General features: G+C 39.8%; 1 long non-coding RNA gene across 3 annotated transcripts in view; it reads right to left on the bottom strand.

The window, feature by feature from the left end:
• The window catches only part of LOC123580814, a 242,135-nt gene that overhangs the window by 93,863 nt on the left and 134,775 nt on the right, over window positions 1-13,497 (bottom strand). Inside the window, exon 1 of one of the 3 annotated variants that reach the window (XR_006703472.1) lies at window positions 4,281-4,631. The exons of the other annotated variants lie outside the window; for them this stretch is intronic. This is a non-coding gene — a long non-coding RNA (uncharacterized LOC123580814). Of the gene's footprint in view, window positions 1-4,280; window positions 4,632-13,497 lie in introns of those variants that run through there. 3 annotated transcript variants of the gene reach the window in all.

Raw genomic sequence — 13,497 nt, 5'->3', positions numbered from 1 at the left:
AAATATATGAGGTTTCTGCCCCTTTAAAGTTCTATGTATTTTAACAAATACTTAGATAACAGATTCAGATATTTGTCTCTTTCAACTCAAATATCCTGTCCCTCCTATTCATTGTTCTTTCTCAAATCAACCCCCCCCCCAATCAAAGTTAAATGGAGAGACACTTGAGATCAGACCTACTGAATAATCAGTTAGTAGATTTCTTCTCTTATGCATTCATAGCCCATGGATTCATGCTTCTTCATTTTTCTAAGGGGGGAGATGTAGAATTGATGGAAGACAGCTGAAAACAGTCAGCTGCGTGAAGTCCAGCACTACCAGCATCTGATCTTAATCATAATATATCCTCTGTCTGGTTTGTCAAAATCTATCACTCAAGAACACCTTCAATGGACAGTAATTTGAGGTGTGGCTTATTAGATCACACGATCTTATGAATAATAAAAAGTTATGGAAAATTGCATCCAGGCCTGCTATCCAATTTTCAGTGGTGTCACCCACTTTATAGTAAGGCAGCATGTTTATGCATGATTTCTGTTTCATATGTATTGACTAGATCATTTTCTCTGTTGTCCTGAGAATTGATGACACACACTGTATTAAGAATGATGACCTCCACAAGGGGGATAACACTTCCTCTAGATTACACTATTGTCAAAACATATTGAAATTTTCTTTACACATGTTACTGCTGTATTTTTCTGCCTGAAAGACCCTGTTAAAGTGAAATCTTGTTGTATTTATTTATTTATTTATTTATTTTTTTGCTAAATAAGATCCGAGGGACAGGTGTCGAATTTTTCTTCCTTCCTAATACTTTTGTGGAATGACCAATGAAAAATAATAGCATCATCCTTCAAAACAATCCCTGTCAGGACTATGTCAACCCTTCGGGGCAATTTTGATAACCTTTTTGGAGGAATTTGCAAGATACAACTTCCTTTTTGCGCACTTAAATATAATACCACGTAGGAGCCGAGAAACCCTATTATGTATGGATTCTAATATTTGGATGGATAATAGGCAGCTGAAGGAAATTCAAATAGCAAAAAGCTTCAATGAAGATTGTTTTCTCTCCCAGTTTCCCTGACAGCATCTCACTGAGGGTGATGTTATTATTCCTCACAGCCGCCACCCTCCCCACACGCATCTCCTTTTTAGGAATCTACACGGAGCTCAACTCGTAGTGATGTAACACCACTGCTGATTCTGTGGCTATGTGAAAATAGTGTGCAATATTACTTTCTCCCTTGCACCGAATCAAAATGGAACCCAGCTTCTGTGAGAGAGTGACCCCTTTGTGGCCAGTGACACCGCACAACACACGTTGCAATGTCTTTGGAGGAAAAAACAAAAAGGAAAACAACTGTGGGCCCAAAGAAAACTAGGTTATTGATCCTGGAAAAAAACTTCCATATTACTTTTTTAAACACCCAAAGTCGGGCAATCACAAACGACTGCAATATGGAACAGGGCAATTTTGAAACCAAGTAGCAAACAGACATTGGGTAAAACTCTTCATGTGTAAGTACATTCCCCTTCCCTCTCTGATCATCTTCTCAAAGATTCTTGATGAATTAATTGTCCCATGATGCTGGATGATACAATATAAAGGGAAAAGACTGATGGGAAATCGACATCTGAGGTATATACGTTGTACAGAAAAAAAAAAAAGTAGCCATATCAAAGACTAAATGTCAAAAGGCATTAAGAATAGAAAACAGATATGTGAGAGAGAGTTTTATGTTTTAATTTAATTTAATTTACGTGACTTTTGTATTGGAGCCCATTGAGTTGACAGGAAATGAAGATAGTGCCTATCTGGCCTGAGATATGTGAGGCTTGTAATTGAAATTAATTATATGTTCTTTACATTTTCCATTTCCCTTTTAAAGTTGGACAGGTGGGAATGCTTTAGCTCTTAAGTTACAGAGTCAGGTTCAAGCTCTGTAAATCCTTTACAGTCAACCTTCAGGCTTCAAGAGAGCCCCTCCAGCTCCCCCAGCCAGCTCTGGCCTGAAACATTCTTTCCCGACCTCACCCTGCTTAAAATCAACGGGCCCCATCCCCAGGTCACCCTGGCTGGCTGCCCATCCACACATTTATGTCTGCTTTTTGAGTGTTTTCAGAAGCCCATTAAATTGTGCCTTGGCAGGCCAAACACCTTCACCTTGCCCTGAGACCCAAAGAGAGTGGGTTATCAAATTCCCTCATCAGACAGTTATAGCCTGAGTTCGTGGGCCCTGCAAAGAAGCTGTGCAGTTGCACAGAGTAAGATGTTAGGACTTGTAAACGTGTCATCCAATATTATAATATGCCTGTGGGATATGGTTAAGTACAAAGGTTGGGCCAGCCAGAGGATACAAAAGCTGGCCTTTCTGTGGAGCTGTCTTAATACACATTATTTTTTGGAGACACCACAATATTGCATTTACTTGCAGAGAAGAGCGGACTCTCATCCTTCAAGCAGCTGGCCCCATAGTGCTCTTTGAGATGGCTAGAAAGTCAAAAAGGGATGCACAACATCTTTTTGTTCCCACCTACAGAAAAGCTCCAGTTCTCCTCCCCCCACCCTAGTTTTAACACCCTGACACCCTGAGTGCATTCAAAAGCCAAAATCATTTGGGTAAAAAAGCAAAAGTTGTGTCTTGACTTAGCCTCCGAATCTTCAGGCAATAGATTGAAATAGACATAGCTGGTCCCTTTTCCTATCCCAAATTACCCCCTGAATTTTGCTTTTACAACAACTGAATAGTTCTGTGATTTGGGACAATTATTTCTAACAATGGCAGATTGCTTAAGGCGGAATTAAGATGGAGTAATGGGTTGAGTAATAAGATCCACTTGCACCGACCTTATTTCTTGTCTTAGACATGAGACAGAAGTTGCTGAATTAGAGAACATAGATGCTATGCTGGGGAGAGGCCAAGATTTGTACCTCATAAAACTAAATGCCTTCCCCCTTACTCCCTCTCTCCCTCCCCCTTCCTTCCTTCCTTCCTTCCTTCCTTCCTTCCACCTACCTAATCATTTACCACAGTACCATTTACATGCTACACGAAATCTGATGGAACTTAATCTCCAACATGGTACTAGACCGGAAGTATAGCTGCAAAACAGAAAGGGGACAGTGGGGAGGGGGGTTGATATTTTATAACCCACAAAACAGTCAGGCCTGCTCTGGACGGAGGATAATGCAAACTAGCTTTGCTGGAAATGAGCTGCAAAATACCTTCATTTTCTACTACAGTGAAACCCTGATAAAATCACAACTGTTAAGGTCATACAGTATATCAGGTGGAATCACAGTCTTTAGAACTCCATTATTAATGCAGACAACCTCACAATCAAAGAGGATGAGAGCACAGTTTCCAGATGCCAATGATTTGATCCTATCTTATTTGGCTGTTTACATTTAAATAATGTGACTGTATAAATTTAAATAATATGAACCACCAACAGATGGATCCCAGTGAAAAACTGCGCCTTCTCTGAGACCCTGAATGTACACTATACAGTGCTTTACAATTTATTTGAGCTGAGCTCATATGAAAAAAAAAAAAAAAAAAAAAACGGGGTGGGGGATAAAAAGAGAGAAAGAGACTCATTTCTTCTGCCATTATGGAAATAAAAGGACTACCGCTTTGGTTGGTGGCTGACTGTGCCAAGGAAACATGCAGTCCTCTAACCTCCGGTACAATGTACCCATAAGGTACCAAGCATCAAAGCATATTAAAAGATATTAACTGCATATTTGCTTATGAACAAGATAAAAAGCTGTAGGGCCTCCAGGTTCTCAAGCTGTGAGTGGAACAGCTTTGCAATTTGCCTGCAAAACTGCATTTTGATCTTAATGAATATAAAATGGCTGCCATTAAAAGTAAAACAGATTATTTCGGGTCTTCCAGGGCCTATAGCTCTTTGCCGGCCTTGGAGGGCCACTATGATCTTTCATTAAAATCTCACAGCAGGGCTCCCTCACCAGCAAATCAAGCCTTGCAGTCTAGGAGATTGGCTACATTTAAAAGTAATTTTCAGAAATCTACACAGATTTTCAATTTGGTAATGAAAGCCATAAGAGAATGCAGGCGGCATTTTGTCGAATATTGTTACTGATCCAGCGCTCACATTCGTTAGAAATTAAACTGCCCCGTAACTATCACACTGATGGCAGCTTGCCATTTCGGCTGCTCTAATCTCCGTTTGTTAATGAGTAGCATGTGCTAATTGTTGTCATTCTTACCGCGCGGAGCAGTCCTTCTCTAACAAACATATTTTACCTGCTCAGAGGTGGAACCTTTCACTTCGTCGGTCGCCGACCAAGTTGGAACAGAGTACGGGAGTTGAGGTTGCTTTGTAAAGAGAGAGAGAGAGAGAGAGAGAGAAAGGGCCGAGCGACATTCGATACAATCTGAAATTAGGTGCCTTCATTTTATTCGGATTCATCCACTTGGTGTTTTTGTTCTGTTGTTTTTGTTGTTTGTCTTTTTGGTCTAGCCTGTTTTCTAAAATCCTGGAGTAGGCAAATCTGACTACCTTCATGTTAGTCCTAAGAACATCTGAGCAAAGGAACAAACCCTGAGGACAACTGTGGGAAAGTTGGTGGTAGCAGGAAATGAGGGCGGGGCTTAGAGTTAGGGGGGCGGGGCGGAAGGTGTGAAAAGCCTAAAGGCTCTTAACTTGCTTTCCAAAGCCAGAGCACAACCTAAAGCTTGAAGTAGATTTCAGACTGCTCTAGGCTTTCAAAAGGAAGTTTGATCCTTTACCTCCATTCCGAGGTTGAAAAGTCTAGAACTTTGGCTACCCCAAAGTGAGACATGGTAGGGGAAGTATCAGGCGGACCCCAAATAATGCGGTTCCTGGGGAGGGAGAGCACTAGAGAGGGGAAAAATTAATAAATTCAACATCTAGAGGTGTGATATAGGCAGACATATGAATAGAGAGAAGCATAGAAAATAATTACAAATGAAAACATGATTAAATAGAAAAAGCTATATCAAAGCACTCTAAGACAGGGTAGGTATTTTTGCATTTGCATTTGCATTCTTTGTATTAGAACTGAGGAAAGTTAAAAAAAAAAAAACAGGAAAGTTATTTTTCTGAGATCCTTAAAAAAATGTCAGATTATGCTTCCTTTTTGGAAACACATTCAATAAATTTTCTTTACTTGGCAATTCTCTTTACCTGGCACCTTCAGGGCAGAGCACTTCCCTGCACTAACATGTGACAGACAACAAAAGCTTCTCTCTGCCTCCTTACTGGCTGGGCATAAATTCTTCCTGCTGATACAGAAAGCGCCTCCATTTAAAATAGCAGTTTTCCTTGGCAGAGCACTGGTTGCTACAGAGCATATATGCAAAAGATGTGTTTCTTTGCAGGGGGTCAAGGCAGGCATTGCGTGGTTCAGTGTAAGCAGGTCTTCAGCCCCTATGAGTGTACCTTGGAGCACCTGGGCTGGGCTGCTTTGGTTTCCACAAAGTACAATTCTTTTTTTTTTTTTTTTTTTTTAATGTTTATTTATCTTTGAGAGAGACAGAGACAGAATGTGAGTGGGTTAGGGGCAGAGAGACAGGGAGACACAGAATCCGAAGCAGGCTCCAGGCTCTGAGCTGTCAGCACAGAGGCCGACGAAGGGCTCGAACTCACAAGCTGTGAGACCATGACCTGAACCAAAGTCGGACGCTCAACCGACTGAGCTACCCAGGCGCCCCACAAAGTACAATTTTAATTGGGTGGCCTGTCTATGATTTTAAGGGAATGACATGGGGTTCCCAATAAGGTGCCACCACTAATGTGCGTTAGTTTTGAAAAGAAAACTCAGGCCGTTTCCTTGTCTCTGTGGCCTCAGGAAACCCATGGGAAATAGATACAAACAACTTGGTAAGCAGTTTTGAATCTGTTCCACCTGTAGTTGCTATTCTAATTGCAGGAAGCATTCATGTAATATGTTAGGGCTTTAAACACCCAAGTGACACTGTAGGAAATTCTGCTGAATCCTCCTGAACTCAGAAGTCTGAGACTTCTTTTATTTCACCTCCCGTCAATTGTTCTAATATTCCTCTGAGAGCCTGCAGGTACGTTTTGACAATTGTATACTGTTAGGTCTCTTTTACCATCATTTTGGCTTGTGTTAAATTGTGGGCAGTGATCGTACGTTATCAATTCTGACTCTCAAGGATTAAAATACAACTGATATTAATATCCCTTTAATTAGTGGAATGGGGGAAAACTGCACTTTAAGTCATAGAAGTTAACATAATTAGTCTTCAGATAATCAAGCTAAATTTTGCTACTTGTAATAAAGTATAATTATTTATTTGCTTTGTTCCAGAAACAATTCTATGGAACAAGCACTGGCCTTGTTTTAGCACCTTGACTTTATTAATTCTGTTGGAAAATACATAACCAAACACATACACACACACACACACACACACACACACAAAGTGGAGGATTGTATTTAAAAACATCAAATGAAAGCTAAAACATTTATAGCCTTTTAAAGGGACATAATAAAATTTCTCAAATAATATTTTTATTGCATTATGAATTTGGTGTTTTGCCCTATCCCAACTTTGGAAATAACAGATACGGTATTTTCAATTTTCTATTGCAATTAATTTTTTAAGCTAAATGTTAGAGCTAAAGCAAAATATTTTGGAAAGAGAAGTGTACTGTTTCCAACAAGTGATTGCTTGAAAACATACATGTGGTGAAATTCACGTCTCTTAAAATTTCATCCTTAAATACACAGGTCCAAATCAAGGTTCAAGGTCTACACAGACACATTTCTTAGCTTGTAAAAAACTTTTAGAATATTACAGTTTCTGTTTAGATCAAGTCAAGCTTTTTTATTTATTTATTTTTTGCTTCACAATATAATACACCATATTTTATACTCGATCTAACAGCCGCCTTGAAATACAGCATTCTAGTACACACATATACTTCTGTATGTATTTACTTAAATCGACCTCATAGAGTCAGCCTCCAAGTGACAAATGTGTTTAATTCCCAAAGTTAATTGGTAAATAGCTTTAGAATTTGTAATTAATTTTTCCATAGAAACAATACTTAAATAACAGTTCGGCCCATAGAAAACATATTTGTCATCATGTAGCTGAGTTGAAATGCAAACTGCCTTGGCCTGCCCTTTGGTTCCAGGAAACAGAAAAGCATGAGATACAAAGCGAGGAAAGAATGAGATGGGTTAATACGGAAAGATCTGCAGAAGAGCATCATTTCCTATTTCCTGTTCAGAGCGTGAGTTCTCCCACCTCTACTGGCAAAGGACCCTAGACCCAGGCCTACAGCCAGGTATCTATGGCCTCATGGTATCCCAAACTCTGTAGCCCCTGCACCGAGGCTGCACAAATCCACAGTTTTCATAACTCCAAGATCCACTACCTCTCTCATCCGTCCTCCCAGCGCTTGCGCTCATCACATCCCAAAGGCTTTTAACGAGATGTTGGAAGGAATGAGGAGCAAAGACAAGGAAGAGGCTGTGAAGAACTCCCATTTCCAGGTGGGCTGTTCTGCATTGGGTTTGAACAAGGAAGCAGATCTAACCCACGCAGCACACTGGTTAGTGGCAGCATTACTCAGCGCCCCGTTCCACCGCAGCCATCACCGCCACATACAACCCGGTGCTGGAAGCCTTGGTGTAACAAGGAATAGCAAATAGACGGACTATAAGGGCACCTGTGATAGGCAGCCGTGTGTGTTGATACCTGGGGGTTAGGATCACAGAGGATCCTGCTGGATGGTTCCGTGTTTTCCCTCCTGTCCAGGCTCTCAGTAATATGCATTTTGTAAATGCAGCTTGGAGTTCTGTCCTGAGAAGAAAGTAAAGGAACTTGATGAGTGCCATTCTGTGGTTCCAGCTTATTAAAGAAGATAAAGGTCCTAGAAATGACTTGTAAATAAATGGAACCCAACAAGAAAGAAGAAAGAACATTTCTGAGAAGCCAGGAAAATTTGAATCTGGTGTGAAGAGGGGAAAAAGAAGAAAGTTTGGACTGGTGGGGTTTCATGTCATAGATGGAGCCACTTCTCTGGATCATGAGTATAGACTTCTCATGAGGGCAATGACAACCTCCCTCCCATTACACGTAGAATGAGGAGAATTCTCAGGACAGTCCCACTGGAAGAGTTTCATCAACTTCTCCAAGAGGCAGAGGTGGAGGGAGAGAGTAGTTAGCTCTCTACAAAGGAGTTCAGGAAATCATGTTTGGCCCTTATGTGACGTAAACGATTTTCCTGGGATGTAGATGTAACATGTATGTAAGTCATCATAGAATCTCAACTGTGATTCTATGTGGTGGTCAATGCTGTCTCTAGGAGATGTGGTCACGGTTTACCTGGGGCCATGAAATGGAAGCAAGAAGTGGAGGACATGGGCGTACAGGTGGTAGAAGCATCTGTCTCCAATTTCGGTTGAGAACCCCAGGGGGATCTGGGAAATCACCAGGTGGTCCAAAAGAGGATTTGTTTTCCCTTCACTTCCTGATGGTACAAAGAGGGTCTTCTGCACAGAAGAAGTAGTCCTTTGAGGACTGATGCCATACAATATCACAGCCAAGCAAACTGTGCTGAAATTTGAGCCCCCAAAAGGCAAAAACTGAATAAAGCTTTAAAACTTCGTATTAAGCTGTATCAAGAGATGTGATTTAGAGATATTGAATTGTACATGAGTCGATCAGGATGTTTCAGAAGAAACCAACAGCAAAGGCGGGCAGACACAATGAATTTGTTCCGTGTGGTCATATACAACAAATAAACAGACTAAGAATAATACATTTTATGTGTCACTTCAATAAAAAAAGCTAGATATGACCTTACACCTACATCAAGTCTTTGTAAGATGTGGACCTCCTGTCTAGTAGTGCTTCCCAGATCATCCAAGGTCCTTCACCGGTTTCTTCCTTTCCAGTCTGTTCTAAACTGATATTGTTGTGCAGTGTAATAAAAATAAATCACTAGAAAAAAATTCTTAAAAAGATATATAAAATTCAAGGCTCAATGTTTATTAGATTCAACATACATAAAATTATTTTTGTTAAATTGCTTTAAAAGTGTCAACAGAATTACTTTCCATTTCTGTGCTTATCTTTTTGCAAACCACTCATAAACCACATGCAGACTGGCACCATTCTATGAGCCACATTTTGAATGGGTATAATTGGCCCCCAAAAGAGTCTGTAATGTGGATGTGGCTCCAGCACTTTGTATCAAGGAAGAATGGACATGAATGGCCCTGATGAGGAACTGTGAGAGAATGCATTTCAGTGACGTTAAAAGAAGAGGAAACTCAAAGTTGTTTCATTTCAGAAATGGACTGACTACCTGTCCCATGCCTTCCTAACACAGATTATAGAACTAATATAGAGATAAGTTAAATTAGTGATGGGAAACTTTTCTCCCACAGACTTGCCATAAAATCCTTCTAAACGAAAAACTTCTGGTAAGGTTTTGGCTTGCCTTCTGCTGGTTGCGTCCCTGAGAAAGATGAGAGATCAGTTTGGAGAATTTTTACTTTGAATTTATTTTGAACAAGGAGGAAGCTTCAATTGATGAGCTAAAAGTGATGAGAAACTTGGAGGGAAGTAACATGTCATCTTAGAGTCATATTCACAGAAAAATAATTTTGGACATAGGTATTTACCTTAGAATTTAGAAAAGCAGGCATCAAAGTAATGAGAATGTACATATGATCCTAGGATTGTATCATTTTAAAGGGAAAATAAATCTATTTTAAAAATTCTGACAAAACAATCACAGATTATTCCAAAGATTATTCCAAGATAATATAACATGAAAAGAGCATTGTTTTCCCTTTTTAAAGCTATTGAATGCACAACATAAAGGGACACAGACCCAAAATGGAAGGCTGAACAGATGATGAGAAGCCAATATAAAAAGTGCCTTAAGAATGTTGTCAGGAGGGCTAAAGGTTGGCTATAGGTTGAAAAACTGCCAAGGACAACAGAAAGCTATTTTAAGCTCTGTTTGTAAAGAAGAACAAAGGGATAGGTACATTGATTGGGGCACACAGCAAAATGTTAACAGATGTCACAAGGAACACAGAACTATTCAACTCCTATTCTGATTTTGTGGTCTCTATCACGAAGAATGATCTTCAAACTGGAGAGGGCAGAGCAAACAGAATTAAGAGTGAACTGTGGCCCAAGATAAGTCAAGACATACTAAAATATAACCTGGTTGCTTCAAATGAGTTCAAGGCTCCAGGCCAGGCAAATTATCTCTCAGGTAACTGAAAGAATCTAATAAACGGTCCAGATGTGAATGTGAAAAGCCTATCAATGATTTTTTTTTTTTAAATCGTGGTTTAATCATGGGCAACCAGGGATCAGTGTGGTCTAAAGAAGGAAAAACTTAATTTGCAAAACCAGAAAAATATCCAGAACATTATCTCTAGCAAAATTCTAGAACAGATTATCACAGGTATGAATTGTTTGTGCTTAGAGAAAGTAGCAATTACCTACAATTAGCAGAGATTCACTCCAGAGCACATGAGTCTCTCCCTTCCTTCCTCCCCACGTTCCTCCTTCCTCCTTATCAACCTCATTCCCTTTCTTTCTTTCCCTAATCTTTCTGAGGTTTCCTTTATGTTTTTGGGAATGATTAACCAAACAGTTTGGGGGAACGGGTCTCAGTTTTATCAAGGCATTTAGCACATTACTGCATAACATATTAGTAGACTGAAAAAAAAGTCAGTGTAATTAGAGTGACTCAAAACTGGTTGAACAAATGTTCCCAAAGAATACTTGCTAATTAATTGGGGGCAACCTGGAGAGTTCTCTAGTGATATGTGCCCTTTGGACTTCATTGTACCTCTTCGTTCTTTCTCTTCTCCTTCCGCATAACTTTACTCTCGGACTTGCCATATTCCATGAAAATATATGCTGTTGTGTTTGTCTCAATTAGATTCCACAAATAGGCATTTGGTGCCCACTTTTTTTTTTTTCAATGTTTATTTATTTTTGGGACAGAGAGAGACAGAGCATGAACGGGGGAGGGGCAGAGAGAGAGGGAGACACAGAATCGGAAACAGGCTCCAGGCTCCGAGCCATCAGCCCAGAGCCCGACGCGGGGCTCGAACTCCCGGACCGCGAGATCGTGACCTGGCTGAAGTCGGACGCTTAACCACTGCGCCACCCAGGCGCCCCTTGGTGCCCACTTTTTATGAATCAGATGGGTTCTGGCAATATGAGCTGGGTAAGATCCAGTATTTTCCTTTAAGTAGCTCATAGTTCAATGGGGGAAACAGAGGAATAAGTCAGTAGTTACAATGCAGTGTAATATAGAAAAAATGATAGAAACATTTGTTGTATCCCAACTTTTTTCTAGGCACTATGCTAAGGTCTTTACACATTTCACCATATCTCCTCAGAAATGATATGAAGTACCGTTGATTTTCCCAGGAGTATTGATGAACGAGGGTAAAGCCCAGAGAGATCAGTACACATGATCCAGGTCAAACCTCAAGTCAGATATGGAGCCAGAGTTCAAGGTCAGGTCCATTGGATTCCAAAGTCTATGCTCTGCTACACCCCACAACAAAACCATCTAAGAAGGTAAGCCAATGTCCAGCAAAGGTTGGCTTCCCTGAGTGTTCTGGAGATGAAATGCCATCCAAAAGACCTTCCAGTGAAGGGGAAGCCTAGCTGAGACAGATATAGACATTAGCTACTGAGGTTGCCAGAGTGTTGAGGACAAAATTTTAGTCAAAAGGAATGACATGCAAAATCAATGGGCTTTGGAAGGACGTGAGTGCATTATGGCTGCATTTTAGGTGCATGTGCCAAATTCTGGAGAACTTGGAAGGAGTCAGCTCACAGCGAAACAGAAAGCCATATAGAGAGGTGACAGCAGGCTCTCTCTCTCCTTCTCTCTCTCTCTCTTATAAGCACATGTGCACACACACACACACACACACACACACACACAGAATAGGAACTCTATGAATTTGTATTATTAATAAGCCTTAATTATAAAAGATAAAATTTCAGTACGTCATGTTCCCTTGCTACTTTATTTTTCATGCGTGTTATTATCTGACTTGTTCCTAACTTTTAATGTTCTCCTTCTGTGTGCCTCATATGTGTTATTATCTGACTTATTCCTAACTTTTAATGTACTCCTTCTTTCAACTTCTATTTTTTCCTCTATACATTCAACAGATGTGCTTCAATTTATGCATGAAATGAGTTCTTGCAAAGTTGTGTGATTTTTTTTTCAGTAAATGAAATATTACATTAAAGATATGAGGGAAGTTCCCTTATAAAGGAACCTTAAGCCAAATAGCTTTGTAAAGCAAATAATGACCCTATAACCAGTCTTTCTCTAAATCTAGATTTCCATATATCAGATTTTGCTAAAAAGAGATACATCTGTACTTTATTTTTACATCTATCTGCTAGCAGTACTGCAACATAATAGTACGCCAATTTGAAATACCATAATTTTTATACTTTTTCAGTTCTCACAATGCAATCTTAGAAAATGTATTATTTTCTATATCACACTCACACATGCTTTCCTTTTCCTGACTGGAACTGTAAAATTTTCTTCCCCTTGATGTTGGGGAGTTGTCAGTAAACTGCAAAGTTAACCATCATGTATAGGGCAATTATAATGTTCTGCATCTGGTGTGAAATACTTTATATGCATTTTTATAACAGACTTCTGAAGTATGAATAATTACCTTGACCACTTTACAAGTTAGCAAACTGAGGCTCAGAAAAATTGAAGAACTTCTACAGTGGTCCAAGCTATGCTCCAATCCAAGTCAGCCTGACTTTACAGCCACAAAACAACTACTATTGTATATATCTTCTTATTATTAGAATAATGAACATTATGAAAATTTTTGTTCCTACAGAAGGTGACAGCTTTTGCTGGATATTGGTGGTAAACAAACCATTTTCATGAGAGTTAAAATAGCTTCTAGCAATCTCTGCTGTCAGTTGTCTGGACAAGACATTTACTCTTTCAGGTCTCAGTTTTTCCATCTGTGAAATGGAACACCTAAGTTCTTCCCTGCCAAGCACATTGAAGTCTATTGTTCTGCAATGATGAAACAATGCATACACCAGATGCACTCCTGTTTTCCATTTGTTTTACTAGAAAGTGAGTTCAGATAAACATTTGTATCACTCGGAAACCCTTCCCCTGGCTAACTAAAAATTCAACAATTTTAAAGAAGAAAATGGGAAGAAAAATTAATTCTTTCTTTTTGGCAGCTATGGGTCAGGATGCCATCCCCAGGCAGCATTGTTCTCAAACCAAAAATCTTTTCATAGGTGAAAAAAACTGAGTGCACAGCTATAATTTGGATCTAAGGGAGAAGATTTAGATGTTTTCTGATTCAGCCAGACTACAGTGTTTGAAAAAGCATGAAGAGTTTCAAGATGAAAGTCCTGAGCCCATTCCTGCCTGTTAAGTAAGTGACACGGGCAGCCCCAGCCCCAGCTC

This window comes from Leopardus geoffroyi, chromosome A3 (genome assembly GCF_018350155.1).
Source record: "Leopardus geoffroyi isolate Oge1 chromosome A3, O.geoffroyi_Oge1_pat1.0, whole genome shotgun sequence".
Taxonomy (NCBI): domain Eukaryota; kingdom Metazoa; phylum Chordata; class Mammalia; order Carnivora; family Felidae; genus Leopardus; species Leopardus geoffroyi.
Note: the sequence above shows the minus strand (reverse complement) of the source record. Positions and strands in the feature narration are given on the sequence as shown.